Raw genomic sequence first — 17,200 nt, 5'->3', positions numbered from 1 at the left:
TACAATTGTGTGGTTTTATCAACTTGAGCACGGTTGTGGGAATGTATGCCGTTGCCAACAAGTGTCGAGAATTCACCGCTTTTAAAGCGCACGTACACGTTTTCTTTCTTTTTTTTTCCATCCCTTTTCTTCGGCGGCTGAGCTGCAAAGTGATCATCAGCACTCTGGAGGAAAGTAAGTCTGACATTTTGTGAAGTAAGCCTCTCGACGGAGCACTCGTAAAGCTGACTGCCGTGGGATTTAAGGCGACTCAAACTAATGCTCTGCATTCCCCGCATATCCTTACATAACACTCCAATGTAACAAAAAAAAAAAAAAAAAAGTCCCTTTATTTTGTCGTCCTTGTGCTCACCTGACATGGAGCGTTTTTATGCCCGAGATGATACGACCTGTCTAACGGAATGTTTGTCGCTCAGTCAAGTTGATTTCCCTCGAGGAGGGGAGCGAGGGGCGGAGGTGGAAATCCACGCGGCAACATAAAGCAAAACATGGGTGACAAATGCAAGTCGGGGACGGGCTAATGAAGGCGGAGGCGTGCAGCGCTTGTTTCGGAATGAGAAACGCCTCAAAAGGCATGGCAAAGAATCAACCTTGGGATGGTGTCACCACAAATAGGAGGAACGTCTGTCACTGAGGGCAGCAAATGAAGGGATATGTTCTTCTTGTGGCATCATCACCAATGAGAAGCATCAAAAAGTACTAAAAGTCAACAATTTGAAGGGACATGAGAGACGACGTGGTGGTTGACAACAGACTGCATCAGGTCTTCCTCCATCCTACTGAATGTTGACTCGCAGTATTTCTTTTGCTTGTACAGAAAATCATCTCTGCTCATATAATATTGTGATGACTCGACTGCGAGAATTTAGCCCCATAAAACCTTTGGCAGATTGATTAACTAAACAAATTGACTGACTGAATAAATCATGGACCGACCATTTGATTGGCTACCTACCTGACCCAACAATTGAGGCGGTGGCTGTCTAACTCAGTGGTGGGGGTGGCTGGTTGATGTGGGGGTACCAAGTATATTTGCGGCTGGAACATATTCTCCTATGCGGGCGGTGTTGGGGACCACTGGTCTAACTAACTGACTGACTGACTACTTAACTCACTTACTCGTTATGTAACCGACTCATTTACTGCTTGCTTAACCACTTACTCGTTATGTAACCGACTCATTTACTGCTTGCTTAACTTACTGATTTACTGAGTAAATAACCATATAACATCTGACTAGCTAACTGTCTGACTGACTGACTAACCATGTAACTTCGTACTGTAACTGACTACCTACCTACCTACCAACCACCTACCTACCTACCTACAAAACAAATGAACACACTCACTTACCTACTAACTTACTGAACAACTAACTCACTGACTAAATAACAACCCGACTGACTGTAACTGAAGAACTGCCTGATTAACCACAAAACTATATAACGCACTTAGCTAGCTCGCTACCTACCTAATAAAACCAACCAAGCTAATAGACTAGCTAACTAGCTAACTGAATGATTTACCAAACAACTAACTCACTGGCTAGATGACAACCTAACTAACCAAAGATCTGACTGTCTGATTCACCACATAACTATATAACTGACTTCCTAGTTACCTGCCAGTACCTACGTACAACAAAACTAACGGACTAACTAACAAACCGACTGACTTACGACTGAATACGACTAACTACATAACTGACTAAGTGACTGCAAAACAAACAAACAAACAAACAAACACACAGCCTGATTGGCTGATGCGTTGCCAAACCAACTAACTGAGGAACTGAATAAGCATTTTTTGGGACCAATTGAACAGTCTCTAAATCTAAATACACACAAGGCCAATGCGTTTGCCTACACACCACACAGCACGCATGTAATGAAGTGTCTGCTGAGTGCATTTAACATCAAGGTGGGCACCAAAGTGTTCACTTCAATGTTTCTCTTCACTAAGGCGACACTCTCTCCCACGCGTGATGGATGGCTCGGCCCAAGACACAAATTAGGCCGATCGTTCATCTCGTCCGACGCCGAGGCACACTGCCGCATAATTGAGAGCGTGTCAACAGCTGTTGACTGGAGGACGGACATTAGTGAAGGGCAAAGGGACGCGCCTCGCTGATCTCGTAGTGCTAATATGTCCATTAAGACGCTGTAGTTTCCAGAAAAGAAAATGTCAAGATGATTTATGGAAAACGAAATGACTATGTATTAACAAACAAGATCATTTACATACAGGTTTGAAAATTTTTACCAGTCCTGTTGTTGCTAGACCAAATTCATATGAGGTGATCATTTCACAAACAGCAGTCTTGCATGAATAAAGGTGTATTTTTCTGTGTATTTTTTATACCTATTTTCTTACCTACCTACCTTAAAAAAGTTTTTAAAAAAAATTGTAATCTTACATTAATAAATTCAGCAAAAAAAAAGTTGTATTCTTATGAGAATTAAGTCTGAATTTTTTTTAACTGCCAATCTCACAAGAATAAAGTCGTATTTCCCATACATTTTTTTAGCATCGCGCAAAAAAGTCAGATTTTTCATTCAAAAAAGTTGAAATAAAGAAAACTGAGTCTAACTATAGGAGCAGAGGGCTCCACCACAAAACAAAACAAAACGGACAGGGAAAGGCCGCAGAAAAAGAATCTACTACTAAAATTCAACAACAACAGCAACAAAAAAACGGCAAAAAAAGTTGTAGTCTTCCATGAATAAAGTTACGTGAAAAAGGCTGAATTTGAAGAGAATTAAATCACATTTTTCAAGAATAAACTTATAAAATAAAATCTCCGCACAATGAAGTTGTACTTTTTCCATTAAAAAAATTGTACCCTTTTGAGTATAAAGGCACATTTTTCGGGGGTCGTAATCTGATATGTTGTTGAGAAAAAAAATTGTAATCTTAATAGAATACATTTGTAAAATGTATTTGTAAAAGAATTGTGTGGGGGTTAACACATTTTGGGATCATTTGCATCAAACATTATTATTACTGATCGATGAACTGACTATTGATGTGGTCGGCACCAAACTGCATTTTTTGGCATAGGATGCCTACTATACTGTTGCCCCCCCCGGTAGCATTGTCCAAAAAAGGCGAGGCTAACCGGCCCTTATTAGCAACTGGCATTTATTGGAAGTAGTGTGAAAAGCAAATAAATGAGCCCTCGCTCCTCCGCTGGGAAATCCAAGTGAGTCGAGCGCAAAAGCGTTATGCTGATGAGAGCGCGCGCAGAGTGAAGCGAAGTTGCGGCCCCAGAAAATGAAAAACAATGAGCTCAAAGCAGCTGAAAATCTCTTTGGGGAAAGGCAGACATGCCACTGCGAGCCAGGCGTTCCCCCCGAAGAAACAGCAAAATCAAAACAATCATTAGGGGAAAGTTTTAATCAAAAGAGGATATAGACTCATATTGGAAATATTAACTTGACGGGCCTGCTCGTTAGCCACAAGCCAAATCCCCCTCCATTAGCATATTTCTGCAGGGTTTTTCGATTGTATTACTTCATGTTGTCTCAAAAACGTGAATCCCAGGTACAGTCTCTGAAGATTCCACAATGTGACGCCAAAACATATCATTTTGTGTGGTTCGAGAGTCGTAAATCAGCATCTTCCTAGAATTAAGTCATACTTTTCAAGAGGAAAAGTCATAACCCTACACAAATATTACATTGTAATTTTAAGGAAAAAAAGGCACAACCCTGTGACAACGAAGCCACATGGAAAAAATGTTTTAGGGGAGGAAAAACTGTATTTTTCTGAGAAAAAAAATTGCAAATAAATTCATATTATTATTATTATTATCATTATTATTATTATTATTATTATTATTATTATCATTATTGGAGCTGTTCAGGACCACTTTTTCCCCAGACAAATACTAGTATTCACTTTTGAGTACTCACCGATACCTACAGAATAGCAAGTATTGATACCACTAGTACGTATAATACATACAATTTCAATTAACACAATGACAGACCTTTTTATCTTTCTGAAGCGCACGATGGTAGCAAAGAAGACTTACATATGATGTCATAAATTAAGTTTTTGGGCCTTAAGTATCGGTGACCGCTATCAGCATCCTTTATAAGTACCGGATACCCTGAAATAAGGCCGGTATTGGCCTGATACCGATACTTAGTACCGGTACTCGTCCATCACCGATTGTTTCGCTTTTTTTTTTTTAGGAAAACCGTCGTTACATGACTGAAGCTTTGTTTGATTTTTTTTTTATAAAGATATTTGAGGGAAAAAAAGTCTAAAAATTCTATTAGAATACAGTCTTATTTTTTCAAAGAAAAAGTGACAAACATGAGAATCAAAGTTGTTTTTCAGAAAAAAAGTAACACTATTACACAACTAAAAATGTTTTGATTTTATTTTATGATGATGATTCCCCGATCCCAAATAGTCATAAATTCAAAATCAAAATAAGATTTAAGTCATTCAATATTTTGGGGTATGAAAAACATTGGATTTGTCAAGGAAAAAAAGTCAAAAAAGTAGTAGTACTAGTAATAAAGTGGGATTGACTCTGGAAAATTAATCAGAATAATTTGAGAATAAATTCATGTTTTTTCTTGAAAAAAAAAAGAAAAAAGACAAACGTAGATGTTTTGTCAAATTTGTCTGAAATGAATTAAATCACATCAGGTCAGTTATCAGTCTCCTCAGTTTCCACATTTTTTTATTTTTTTTTATTTGGCAACTGATTCCCATCTCCGACTTGCTCGCACCGGCTCCCAGCACGTAAACACAATTTCCAAGCAATTCCCTTCTTATCAAGTGTGACCTCTTTGGCAATCAGTGTAATTCCGCTTGTAACTTCTTGCCGATCCCTCTTTGTGTGTGTGCGTGTGTTTGCGAGTGTGCGTGTGATAACACAAGATTTAGGAGAGTAAATCTGCTCACTTGTTCAGCGTCCACCTGCAGAGCTCAGATTAAAGTTAAATTACTGCTTGTCTGGGGGCTTCCTGCCGCTGTTTCCTACCTCCTCCCGTCATCCAGCTTCATCTCCTGCTGCTCCGGCGCTGCGGAGAAGCAACAAGTCTGCAATATTTCGTATCTGCAAGCAAAACCATCAGCATGGCTCAGTGCTTAAACGTTCTCGGCAAAATGTGGCATTGTTCTGATGGGACTGGGATAAGAAGGTGTATTAGAGCCACGATGAAAACATAAAATATCAGCTACAAGTTGAGAAAACGGAGTGAGTGTTCATTTTCGAGAAAAAAGCATGGTAGCACATGTCTCCAATAAAAGATGATTCGATATGTATCTCGATTGGAAAATGACTGATAAAGTATACTTTTGGAAGAAATAAGTACATTTTTGGAAAACAAAAAATGTTTTCCATGGGAAAAAAAATACATTTTTTACAAAATAAAAAATGCATATCTTTTTCAAGAATTAAAAAAAAAAAAGTTTTTGAAAAAATTGTTTTCCCCTGAAAATATTTTTTTTCAATAAATAGCATAATAGCACTTCCCAAAAAGCAGCACATTGACAAACAAACAATTCATCAAAAAAAGAGTGGTTTGAAGCTCTTTAATGACACCCCCAGTTTACATTTACTGTCAAATAAACATCAAACTAAGAAAATGACACTTTGTGTATTGAAAACAATCACACAGCTCAGCATTTCAGTCGACCAACCTAATGCTAAAGCTAAATAGCATCTATGTTGTGATGCTATAACCCTTTAAGCAGCAGAACAACCACAGCTTCGCCTTCAGAAAGTCCGCTTAGCTTAATGAGAACAAACAATGCAAACGCCATTGACATGCTAATGACTAGCATCGGTAGTTGTGATTTTAGAAGCAATGGATATTTGAACAGAGATGGTGGTGCAACGTATTTCAGCTAATATAACAATACTCGCAGGTTTTATCCTCTACAAACAAATGACAAATATTACAGCACCCTACTGAGTCACGTGCGGTAAATTGAAATGGGTTTGTGGTTCACATCGCCCCCGTCTACATCACGTTAACGACACATAACAACTTCAAAATCTTCGGTTCTTGTCATGGCCTTGTGCTGTTCCCTCTGAGGCTTCGGAACGGCTGCGATTATATCTCCTGGCCTAGTTGAGTGGCACCTCACTCCAGCGCATTTCATCTCATAAACAAGAACATTACTGTCACATAAAACTTTCAAGTGTGTCCACTCACTGAGAGAGCACTGTGTTGTTTTTCTCTTGATTGAAAGTGTGAGGACGCATGCATAGGAGATAAAAGCTACGTGCCCTTGCGCTGCTTTCACAGGCCATTACGTGCGGCCACGGGCCGTGGGCTGCCTTGCCTGCGTGACTGACAGCAAGCGAGACATCCATAATTAGATCGCAGGCAATTTGGAGCTCCTCACCACTTGACGCCCTTGAGTGACGCGCACAACAATGTGTCAGGAGCCAGGTGGCTTGTGTGAACGTGCCTCACATTTATTACGAATAAATCTGATATTGTTTATTGCACCGGTAATACGGATTCAAAAAAAATATATACATATCAAAAAAATACATGGGTTGAGGACCTTGGAAAAAAAAATATTCGCATATTAATGAGCAATCACAATATTGAGGGTGCGGGGAAAATCGTAATTAGATTGTTTTTCAAAATATTTCAGCGCTAGCTGAAAGATACAGTATTCGGCAAAACTGAGTATTCACCAGAGGACCGGCGAATAAACAAACTTTGACATGCATGACAGTAGTTGATCGTAATGTTTCCCATTCGGGCGTCTGACAGCACTAATGATTGTTTACAGCGGGAAATGATCCACTTTCAGTTACAGTGAGTGGTCTCAACATTTACAACAAATAATTTATAGTAAACCCGCATTATACACAAGCCCTGCTGCAAAGCAAACATAATAGTGTATTACAATTATTTTTACAACAACCGAAAAATGTTAAGAATGGCGTGCTCGCTTGCTAGCATGCTCAAAGTTAGCATTGATATCCACAATTTTGTAACCCCTTTAAAGAACGGATCGATGGCATTTCCATTCATTTCAATGCCTTATTATGTGCCGTTTGAACAAACAATTTTTACAACAGCAACGATTTATGCATCCATCCATCCATCCATTATCCGACCCGCTTGTTGACCAAGCATGTTTTTTGGAATGTGGAAAGAAACCGGAGGACCCGGAGAAAACCCACGCAGGCACGGGGAGAACATGCAAACTCCACACAGGGAGGCCGGGGCCGGGATCGAACCCATGACCTCTGAACTGTGAGACGGACGCGCTAACCAGTCGACCACCGCCCACGATTTTTTACATATAATATCAGGGCAATTCTTTTTTGGCCTTTGATGATTTTAATGGCTTTGAGTCATTTTCGCTGGTTGGCAATAGATTAACTGGAACACAGCAAGCAATTTCTAACCTTGCCGTATTATCGCTACGCTATCGTTAACGCAGCCTGCCTGTCGGGATGATTGACTGTGCAGGTGGGCTAATTCGTGACAACCAGGTCAGCGCAACTGAAAGCAGTGACTGTCTTTTAGCGTGCTAGTTCCCGCTGAACTAAACTATTGCTTTGTATCTCACACAGTGTGAGAGTTTATCAGCCGGTCGCCAGGTTTTTTTTTTTTTTTTTTTTTGGCAATGATAAGGAGGACAACGTGAATGCATTGTCCTTTCCAATCGAATTATATTACTTTTCCATACAATGCGACATTCGGTGAGATCGCGTGTTGTGTATTTTTTCTTTTTTTCTTATTGTGGGACACCATGAATTATTCATGGCAGCGCACTGAGTTTTAAGACATGTAAATGCTTTTACACTGACGGACAAAGATGCATTGGAAAGTGCTGTAAAATGAGACATTTAGCTCAGAGCGTGTTGAATAGATTTCCTATATGGAAATGGCAACTTTGAGAGGATTTTCTATCGATTTTGAAGCGCATTTGTAAACAGTGGAAAGTATGGAAAGTGTTTTTGCTCTTTCGTGCTTTGTGTTTGCGCAGGGAACTTGTGGTGGGCCCTGGAGGGAGTTTTTAATTTCAGGGATGAAGAATATTGTGATCCCACATTATTCACGGGGGTTAGGGACTAAACCTGACTAAGATTAGCAAAATGCCTGAATTAAAATCCCTGTTCATTGAAAATGAATATCTTCTAAATCTGAGACACAACAGAGAATAGTGTTGTTAAAAAACCCTTTAAAATTTGAATCATTAAAAAAAATGAAAAGCACATTTGAGGCTTCGAGATCATGAAAAATCAAACTGTTGTCTTCGCACGTCTTTCTTATACGTAAGGATCCTTAAATGGGTGGATCACAAAAATATCTGCTTCAAGCCACCAGGTGACTGGACAATATTCCGCTAGGTCATTGCGGGGTTTTCCACACCACGACAAGCGGTGCTAGCTTCCAGCTAGCTCACAAGCTAACTCGGGCTCCTCTTGACTGGTGACGTCACCTCCTTGCTTGGGAATTTAAAGTGTATGGGACACAAAAAAAAGTTACACTAAAAACGTTTTTTAAGAAGGAGTACAACTACAAATAATAAGATTCCAATGATTACTTTGGTAAATGTTAAAAATGGTAAAAGAAAAATGGTTGACTTCCGCTTTAAACCTAGCCTGTCTTTGTGGCGTCCCTCAGGGGTCTAGTTTAAGCGCCTTCTCGTTAACCTGATTAATTTAAATGGGCGAATCCTGAGGCACTTTGTTAAGAATTCAACTTTTTCATTATTTTTCTTGACAAACAACAGGAACAAGTACCGATGCGAATAGAAAAGATCTGTGAGTAATTGATGTTCTGTATTAATAGTTTAACCCTTAAATATACCCAAAGCTATGATCTATAGACATTTTATTATTATTTAAAACTCATCTTACAAAATAACCTTTAGAACTAAATTACTTTCAGGTGATTTGACTTCCCCCAACAAATACCAAAATACCAATACCTAAAAGCAAGGACGAGGGCATGTACGTCATCGCTTCACAAACCATAGCAATACAGAGTATGACCTTTCTCTTCGCCGTTTCATCACATTTTGGACTCCGTAACACATAGATACTCATATTTTTAAAAATATACTTATTGTATCGCAAACGACTGTATCTTTAGTTGCGCTAATATTGAACCTTGTGTTGTCAAGTAGCTGTTAGCATCTGATCAGCTGTTCACTTCAACCACTGTCAATGGTGATGTGGAAAACACATTTATATAGTTTGCGGAGCTAAAGCTGTCTGAAATAATTTACTGTAAAACTGTTTATGGATAGTTGTCATCGTATAGGGTCGTACTTAAACCCAAACGACAATCCTACATGTCCTTGGGTCCTTGAAAAGTGCATTATTATAACACAAAGTCTACCTCAAACTAGTGAGGCTGGACTCAGTGTGAAATATTTCCTGCTTCCCTGCAGCCTTGAACGCGGCATGCGTCAGTACATCAAAGTCCAAACTACCCCTAATGACCTAAAAGTGAGCTCTTTTTTTTTGGTCTACTCTCCACCTAGGCGGTACTAAGTGGCAGATGGCCACCCACCCTGAGACAGCTTCGGTCGGAGGTCTTTTTTATTTCTTTTTTCCAAAAGAGGGATATTTTCCTCTCTTCGTCTTGCGCTTCTGTCAGACACGTTTTGAGAGTTTGACGGGAAAAGGACCTGGAGGCATTAATAACATCCCCGGTATCTGCTCTATTTGCTTTTGAAGCATTTTGTGACTGAAAAGCATCGCCCGGTTCTGATACCTGCTTTGATGGGCTTAATTCATCACACACAGGAATAATGTCATCATTTGGAATTCAGTTAAAGGGGGACATAATGTATTAGGAGAAATTGACTTTTTCATTGCTTGTATACAAATAGTCGGGTCTCTATAGTGCCTGCCCACCAACGTGGAATATAGTATAGTAGTACATTTACTTATTTAATAAATGTCATTTGGTGACTATCCAAATCTGTTCCAGCCTCCTGTTTTGCATCAATTGAATGGCCATTGTACCATTGAACACCACGGGGCAGTATAAGCTAGACAGACAGAGAGACGTCTGTGCAGTATCGATATTTTAGTTTCTCTCAGAGGATAGAGAATATATGACTGTGGGTACAGAACTGTTACATTAAATGTCTGAATATGTTGCTGCACTGTTTATGTTGAAATATGAGTCAACGGGTTGTATACGTGTTTCGCATTATGTGCTAGCATTAGCATTAAGCTGGTAAACTAAAGCCTAAGCTTTGTGTTTATTTTAAATGCACAATGTGTAATTCTCCAAGATATACGTTTAATTTGTCAGTATCAGAGCGTAGTGCAGCACACATGTCAGGTTAGTAACAGAGCGTAGCACAACAGTCGTATGCCATTCATCAGTTTTTTGTTAAATGAGTCTTAAATAAAGAACAAAAACATAAAATAGAATGTAAAAAAATAAACAGTTTTTATAAAGAGTCATTCCTGTATGTACTGTAGTTTTTATGTATTGATTGTGTTTCTTTAAGTGGTGTGACCAAGTGAGTGACATCGGGCGCTGGAGCCAGGCTAGCTAGGGCCACAAAAAGTATTGAGTACCCCTGGTTTAGACTACCGATGTCAATATAGGGAATTAGGAACATTTCTCGTGGTTCCTGTACCTTATTTGGTTTAATTATACGGCACAGCGGACCCCACATGCTCGATGGGTTACCTGTTTGCAGACTTTTTTCTCAATATATAAAAAAAAAAAAACGGGGAAAAAAAAAATCACAAATGTTTTATGGCAGTATGTTTCCGCTTATTCAAGAAGGTGTTTTCTTTTCTTTTTCAATGAAATTATAATGGATTTTTACATCTGTATGGTAGTGACCCAAAGTCGTAACAATACGAGAAAGGAGCTGTGCTAGTCCAATAAATTAGTAGAAAATTGAGAGAAAGGGAGTTTTGATAGTAATTTTATTGTATTTTTCCTCTTTTTGAGGTAACTTCCCAATGGGCATTCCAACAAGCAACAAGCGCTAACATGTCGTCATTCCCAGTGGAGGGAATTCGGTTGCTAAACTTGTGGGATAAAGAAAAAAAAAAGCTGAGGTGCAACATCAGCACTAAGCTAGTTCACTATACACACACACGCACGCACGCACACGCACACACACACACACGATTTAACGAGCATCTTTTAAGCACCGGCGTGGATTAATGGAGCTTGACACAAAGCCTTTTCACTGGCTTTATCTGACTCTCACAAGCCTGGAGGAGGGAGGGGGTATCAGGGTTTTTCCCAGTGTGTCTTATTTACAGCGCTTCCCTTTACTTTTTATATCAAAGAAACTTTGGTATAACAAGTAACGTGTTAAATCACATGTATACACGCAAATCTTCAGCTTTGCACACCTTGGAACATGAATAATTCAGATAATTGTAACAATACCGCAATTTAGTGTCAATTCTGTTGGGTAATGCTAGCTTCCTTAGCATGTTTAGCTTGTTAGTTAGCTAGCACATCGCTACATTCTAGCCAAGGAGCCAAATTACTTCTTTCCGACTTTTTTTTCTTGTTAAATTATGACTATTTTCCCAACTTTGTAATTATTTTCTCGTAATATGCAGACTTTGATCCTACAATATTCCGATTTTTTTCTCATAATATGATTGCCAAACCATCACAAAATGGGTTTTTCCCCCAGTAATTTTTTTCCTCATAAATCTATCATTCTTAATTTTTTCTCCAAATTCAGATTTTTTTTTCACATAAAATTCTACTTTCAATCTCACACTACTGTGACTTTTTTTTTTTTATTTAATGCTCACAACATAATTTTCTGGTTTTCCCACCGTGAAATTCTGACTTTATTGTAGCATTTTTTTGGAGTAAAATTGACCCTCATTGTGTTCTGACTTTTCTCTAATAATAATTTGATTTTTTGGGGCGGTGTAAAATCTGACAATACTCTCACAAAAATATATCCTCATATATATATATATATATATATATATATATATATATATATATATATATATATATATATATATATATATATATATATATATATATATATTCAAAATATTCCAGGTTTAAATCATTTGAAATCTTTATCCATCATTAATGTGCCCTAACGCTGGAGCCTACTCCAACAGCTGAACTTCATTTGGTGTTAACCAGAGGCACGATAAATGATAGCAAACAGGAGTGAACGTGATCCATTAATTCTGAAAACAGCCATACAGATCCGTAGGTATAATACAACACATTCATGGTGGAAAACATGGTTGACAACCCGTGAGTAACTTCTCAAAGAAAATGTCCCTGCTCAAATCACAACAAGTAACTTAAGTATTGATGTTATGTGAGTTTAATTAGTGGGATGGCTGAGCTGAGGAGAAGCTGGCAGAAGAAATGCAAAGATGCCGAAAAAGCCGCGGAAGAGAATCGCTGAGTCCTCCTATAACTGCTAATGCTTTACTGGAAATTCTCATTTCTACCTTGACTACTGGGGTGCATTACCCCTGACGGAAGGATGGATCAATGAATACTTGAGTCACTGTTCCTACAGTCATCGACATTGCATGTCAATCATTATAATAACACTCAACAGGTTTGTAAAATGGTCAGTTGCATATACTGTATTCTTCCATTTTTTTAAAATCATTTCTCATATACAGCATCATGTTTTTATATTCCCTCATAATTGTATGTAGTAAGTCATTCACTGCAATTTGTTTTCAAAGCAGAGTTCCCCAGCTGTTTTCAAGCATTTTGACCAATCTTTTAAGATGCTAAATACTCTTCCCAAGAGTCTTCAAGCTCTTTATTGCCATTCTGAGCTGAAGCTTACTGTTAAACTACACATAAAATTACACCTTGCGTATTCAAATCGAACCCATGGCCTCCGCTAGCTGAAAGCTAACACACATTGGGAAACTCCACAGGCACATGGGCTAACAATGAACATCTATGTGGCAGTGTTGTTATCCTTTAAGCAGCCAATGTATGACCATAAAGAGTGGAGCAACACATGTAAAAAGATAATATAACAACACTCACGGACATATATTCTTTATCCTCTGCAAAGACTGACTAATATTACTGCTGCACTGAGAAGCTGAGAGATTAGCTGAGTCTCCAGAGCAGTATAGAGTATCTCTCTTGTACTGCCCCCAGGTGGCCAAGGCGGGAACACAAGAATGAGCAGCGCACCGGAAGGAGAAAGTGTGACAAAAACGTAATACCTTTCTTAAATTGTATTCAGTTATGTTATTAATGCAAGTATGTTTTAAAGTATAAAATGATACAGTGTTATTTTCCTTATTAAATAAAACATATCAATTTTTAAAATTTTTTTTTAAGGAGGCTGGAACGGATTAAGATGAACTATGAAAAAAAAAATCCAGAAAACATTGAAGCTACAAATGCTCTGAATAAATATAAGAACAAAAGTGGCCTATTGGGTGCTCTCTGGAACCTGCGTAAGCTTGCTAAAGGGCAACTTAAATGCACCAAAATACCTTTTATTACACCCTTGTCGGCTTTTCTAATGGCGTTACATTAAATTGGTGACAGAGGAATATTTTTGACTTCCGGGCTGGTGTAGGGGATCACGGACGCCCACAGTTAAGCCTCAGGGGGGGTTCATCATTTATGAGCTGTCGGTGAAACACAAAAGGAACGAGGCGCATTTTTACAGCAATTACCTGCGATACCTGCGACAAGATCCCTGCGGAAGGATGTCTAAAAAAAGAAACTTCATCTCTTTAATTGCGATGTCAGTGCAGGACTTACAAACACTCATTTAACGCTCCATCTCCACCTCCATGTCTTTTTTTTTTTTTCTAGCACATCAGGTTTTTGAGATATTTTCCTTTTTTGTTTTTAAGTAACCTATAAAAGATTCCGCAACAACAGATTTTACCATGTTTTGTCATTCATAGCTATGAGTAAAAACATCCACCCATTGCTGAACCTAAACCCAAATTCATGAGCATTACTACATTGCATATTATATCATTGTTACATTATTATTATTATCACTATCAAATCGTGTTATGATTATCAGATTAGGAATCAATGCATAACATTTACCTGGAAAAAGTTTACTTGCATCTCTGATCAAAACATTTAATAAAAATGTGTTGACCAGTGGAATTGTGAGTTGCACCCGGAAACTCAACATCAACACACAATAAGCAAGTGCCAAGAAAATTGTCACTTTGTGAGTGCCTGCGGACCACATACGCACGCACGCATACACTCACAGACGCACACACACAGACGGGGGAAACATCAATCTCCGCCCAAATGATTTGCTGACTGCATGAAAGCACTCTCATCTGTCTTGTGCTGTTTATCAAAGGGAAAGTGGTTGGATTTAGCACAGCCGCGTGTCCTTGTCCACACCTGAGGCGACGTGAAAAAAAAAAAAAAAAAAAAAAAAAACTATTGCGGGATAAGCCATACGTGCAATAAATAAATACATAAACAGAAGGATTTCACTTTAAACATTACTTTCGGGCATAGCATCATAGAGATTGGAGGGGGTCTGAATTGGGTTGGTTCCGTGGGTTTTGAATTAAAAACATGAGGGTCGAGAAAGTGCTGACTTTGCATCTTGACAAACACTACAACAGTGAACCTGCGCTATATCACGGTTCATATTTAGTGCCTCCGCTGTATTAAATGATCCTTTTTTTTTTCAAATGTGTTTTTAACAGTACAGTGGACGGCCACTATTTGGCCCGCAAGCACTGAAAATCCATTTATTATTGATGCCCATTACAAATGCATTGAAAAAAAAAAAAAAGTTAAAAGAAAAAAACAACATCGTGAATAGCGTCCTTGCACTGCAATCATTATCAAACGTGCGCTGACAACATCCCGCCTTTGCTGTGTTAAAACGTCAAGAGGCCCGTTACTGCCAACTCCCTGCGAAAGAGGCTGGTGACCTCAGGTTTGATATTTGACAGGCGGGGTTAAGCATGCTGAATTCCCTCCTGATTGGTGTTAGAAAAAGAAAACAAAAGTGCCTGGGTGAGGTCAGCGCCACCTCCGAGGAGCTAATGCATGCGGCGGCGGCGGCGGCCCCGCCGAAATCCAAATTCGCCAGGCAAAGGTTGCGCCCTCTGCCAAGACTCCCTCTGCCCTCAGCTCTCCAGACTTCTAAACATTCGGCTAGGGTAAGATGGAGCATTAAAAGCTTCTGCAGACCTGAATTTTTGCTATTAATATTCACAAGGAAATGAAGGCTTGCGATGTCAACTGAAGTGAAAAATAAAATCAGGATCAGCAGCAAACTTTATAAGTATAGACGCAGGGCTGCACAATATATTGGAAAAATATCGACATGGTGATAATGATTGAGAAAAAATGGGCGACTTCCTGTTCAAGTTTGACGATTGGTCCCTGAGGCTTTTATCAGTATCGAAAATGATTTAAAGCTAAAATCCTGTCATATTTTTCACCTGGTCTACCAATTTGAACAAGTTTCCAAGTAGAAGTTCATCAAAGTTCAAGGAATTCACCCCAAATGGCTGCTTCAAACCAAAGTGGTCCACTTCCAGTTCAAGCTTGGCCATCGGTCAAGCACATGCAATCTGAATGGATTAAAAAAAAAAAAAAATCTATAATACACATATAGTTGGAACAGTGCAGCCAAGAGAAATGCTACGAAAGTACAATTTCAGGGAACAAAGATTGTATTTTAGGCTGGGAAAGTAGATCATTCTACCGTTATCAATATTCACACCAAAATTGTAACAGAATTTTAAACACCTTTCCGCCAGTGCCAATCAAAACTGAGCATTATTCTCTTTGTAAAAGGACCTTTTCATGTCAGCCGTCACTGGATGGTGCTAGCTCGCTAATGTTGTGGGATGTGAGCGTGTGTGTATATATATAAAAATATATCTTTCAACTACATGCCTCAAATTAGCAACGTAATTGGGGGTTCATGTTTTTCTTTGGCTGACGCCGACCATTCCGGCAGCCGGCCGCATCCTGCGAGGCGTCCTTCCAAGTCGTTCACGGGCGAGTATCGCCGTGTTCCGTTTAACCGCGTCCTGTGTTCACTCTCTGCCGATAATGTACACTGTGGCGATGAGGGCCGGCGCTGACAACCGGGAGGATTATAATCCCCGCGGGCCTCGTTTTACACGCCGCTTCACAGCGAACTGTGGGCCGAGATGACGGCAAGACTTTACATCTTTGTTGAATGCGTGACAAGCGTCGTTGTTGGCTCTTAGTTAAAAAGAGGAAGAGATGTCATAAGCAAAAAAAAAAAGAAGAGGCTGTTTTTATGCCTCTATTGAGGTGGGGGAAGAAGCCAGGCCAAGCAAGCAATTGTCCCCTTGCTCATAAAAAACACAAGTTGACACTTTAATTGATGGGAGCAAATAGAAAACATATTTTAAGGTTAATATACAAGCCCATTGCTGGTTATGGCAGGAATCCAGATTGAAATGTCAACAGGAGAGGTGGAGCCAAAGCCTTCTTACGCTGCACATTTTTAGTGTCTTTTAAAGATGTGGCTGTGATGACTGAAAACAAATCCTACTTGGTTTTGCTTCATTCTTCTTTGGCTTTGAAATTCACCTTACACAAGTTAAAAAAATATGAATGATAGTTTTGGCCACTACTTCAACATTGGTTTGGTGTTGGAAAAATAAATCCTACTTGGTTCTACTTTGTTCTTCTACTACACCGGATTTCTTTGTATCGTCCCATCTCAAAATGGGAAGTTAGTTAATATGATGGTGTGTATAGAGGGCAGCGACTATCCATCCATTATCTATACCGCTTATCCTCACAAGGGTCGCGGGGCGTGCTGGAGCCTATCCCAGCTGCCTTCGGGCAGTAGGCGGGGGACACCCTGAATTGGTTGCCAGCCAATCGCAGGGCACACAGAGACAAACAAACAACCGCACTCACAGTCACACGTAAGGGCAATTTTGAGTGTCCAATCAACTTACCATGCATGTTTTTAGAATGTGGGAGGAAACCGGAGTACCCGGAGAAAACCCACGCAGGCATGATTTTTTTAATAAACAATTAATTTGTCACATTTTTTTCAATTAATCGATGAATTGTAAAAAAAAAAAAAATAATAGTTTCCATCAGTTTATTCAAAAACTGGATACTATTTCAAATTGACTTTGCAGAAAATGCACAAAGAAATTGATTACGATTCAGTTACTGTTTTTTTTCTCAGATTTCCGAAAATAGGCAAAAATGTTGATCATTTCAAAGCAACAAAATAGTGT

General features: G+C 39.1%; 1 long non-coding RNA gene across 1 annotated transcript in view; it reads right to left on the bottom strand.

The window, feature by feature from the left end:
- Window positions 1–4,752: 4,752 nt before the first annotated feature.
- Window positions 4,753–17,200, bottom strand: part of LOC147146434 (uncharacterized) — a 106,218-nt gene continuing 93,770 nt past the window's right edge. Inside the window, exon 4 of the long non-coding RNA XR_015087102.1 lies at window positions 4,753–5,077. This is a non-coding gene — a long non-coding RNA (uncharacterized LOC147146434). The remainder of the gene's footprint in view (window positions 5,078–17,200) is intronic.

This window comes from Filicampus tigris, chromosome 6, assembly GCF_054856515.1.
Source record: "Filicampus tigris isolate MCC_2025a chromosome 6, RoL_Ftig_1.0, whole genome shotgun sequence".
Classification (NCBI taxonomy): Eukaryota; Metazoa; Chordata; class Actinopteri; order Syngnathiformes; family Syngnathidae; genus Filicampus; species Filicampus tigris.
Note: the sequence above shows the minus strand (reverse complement) of the source record. Positions and strands in the feature narration are given on the sequence as shown.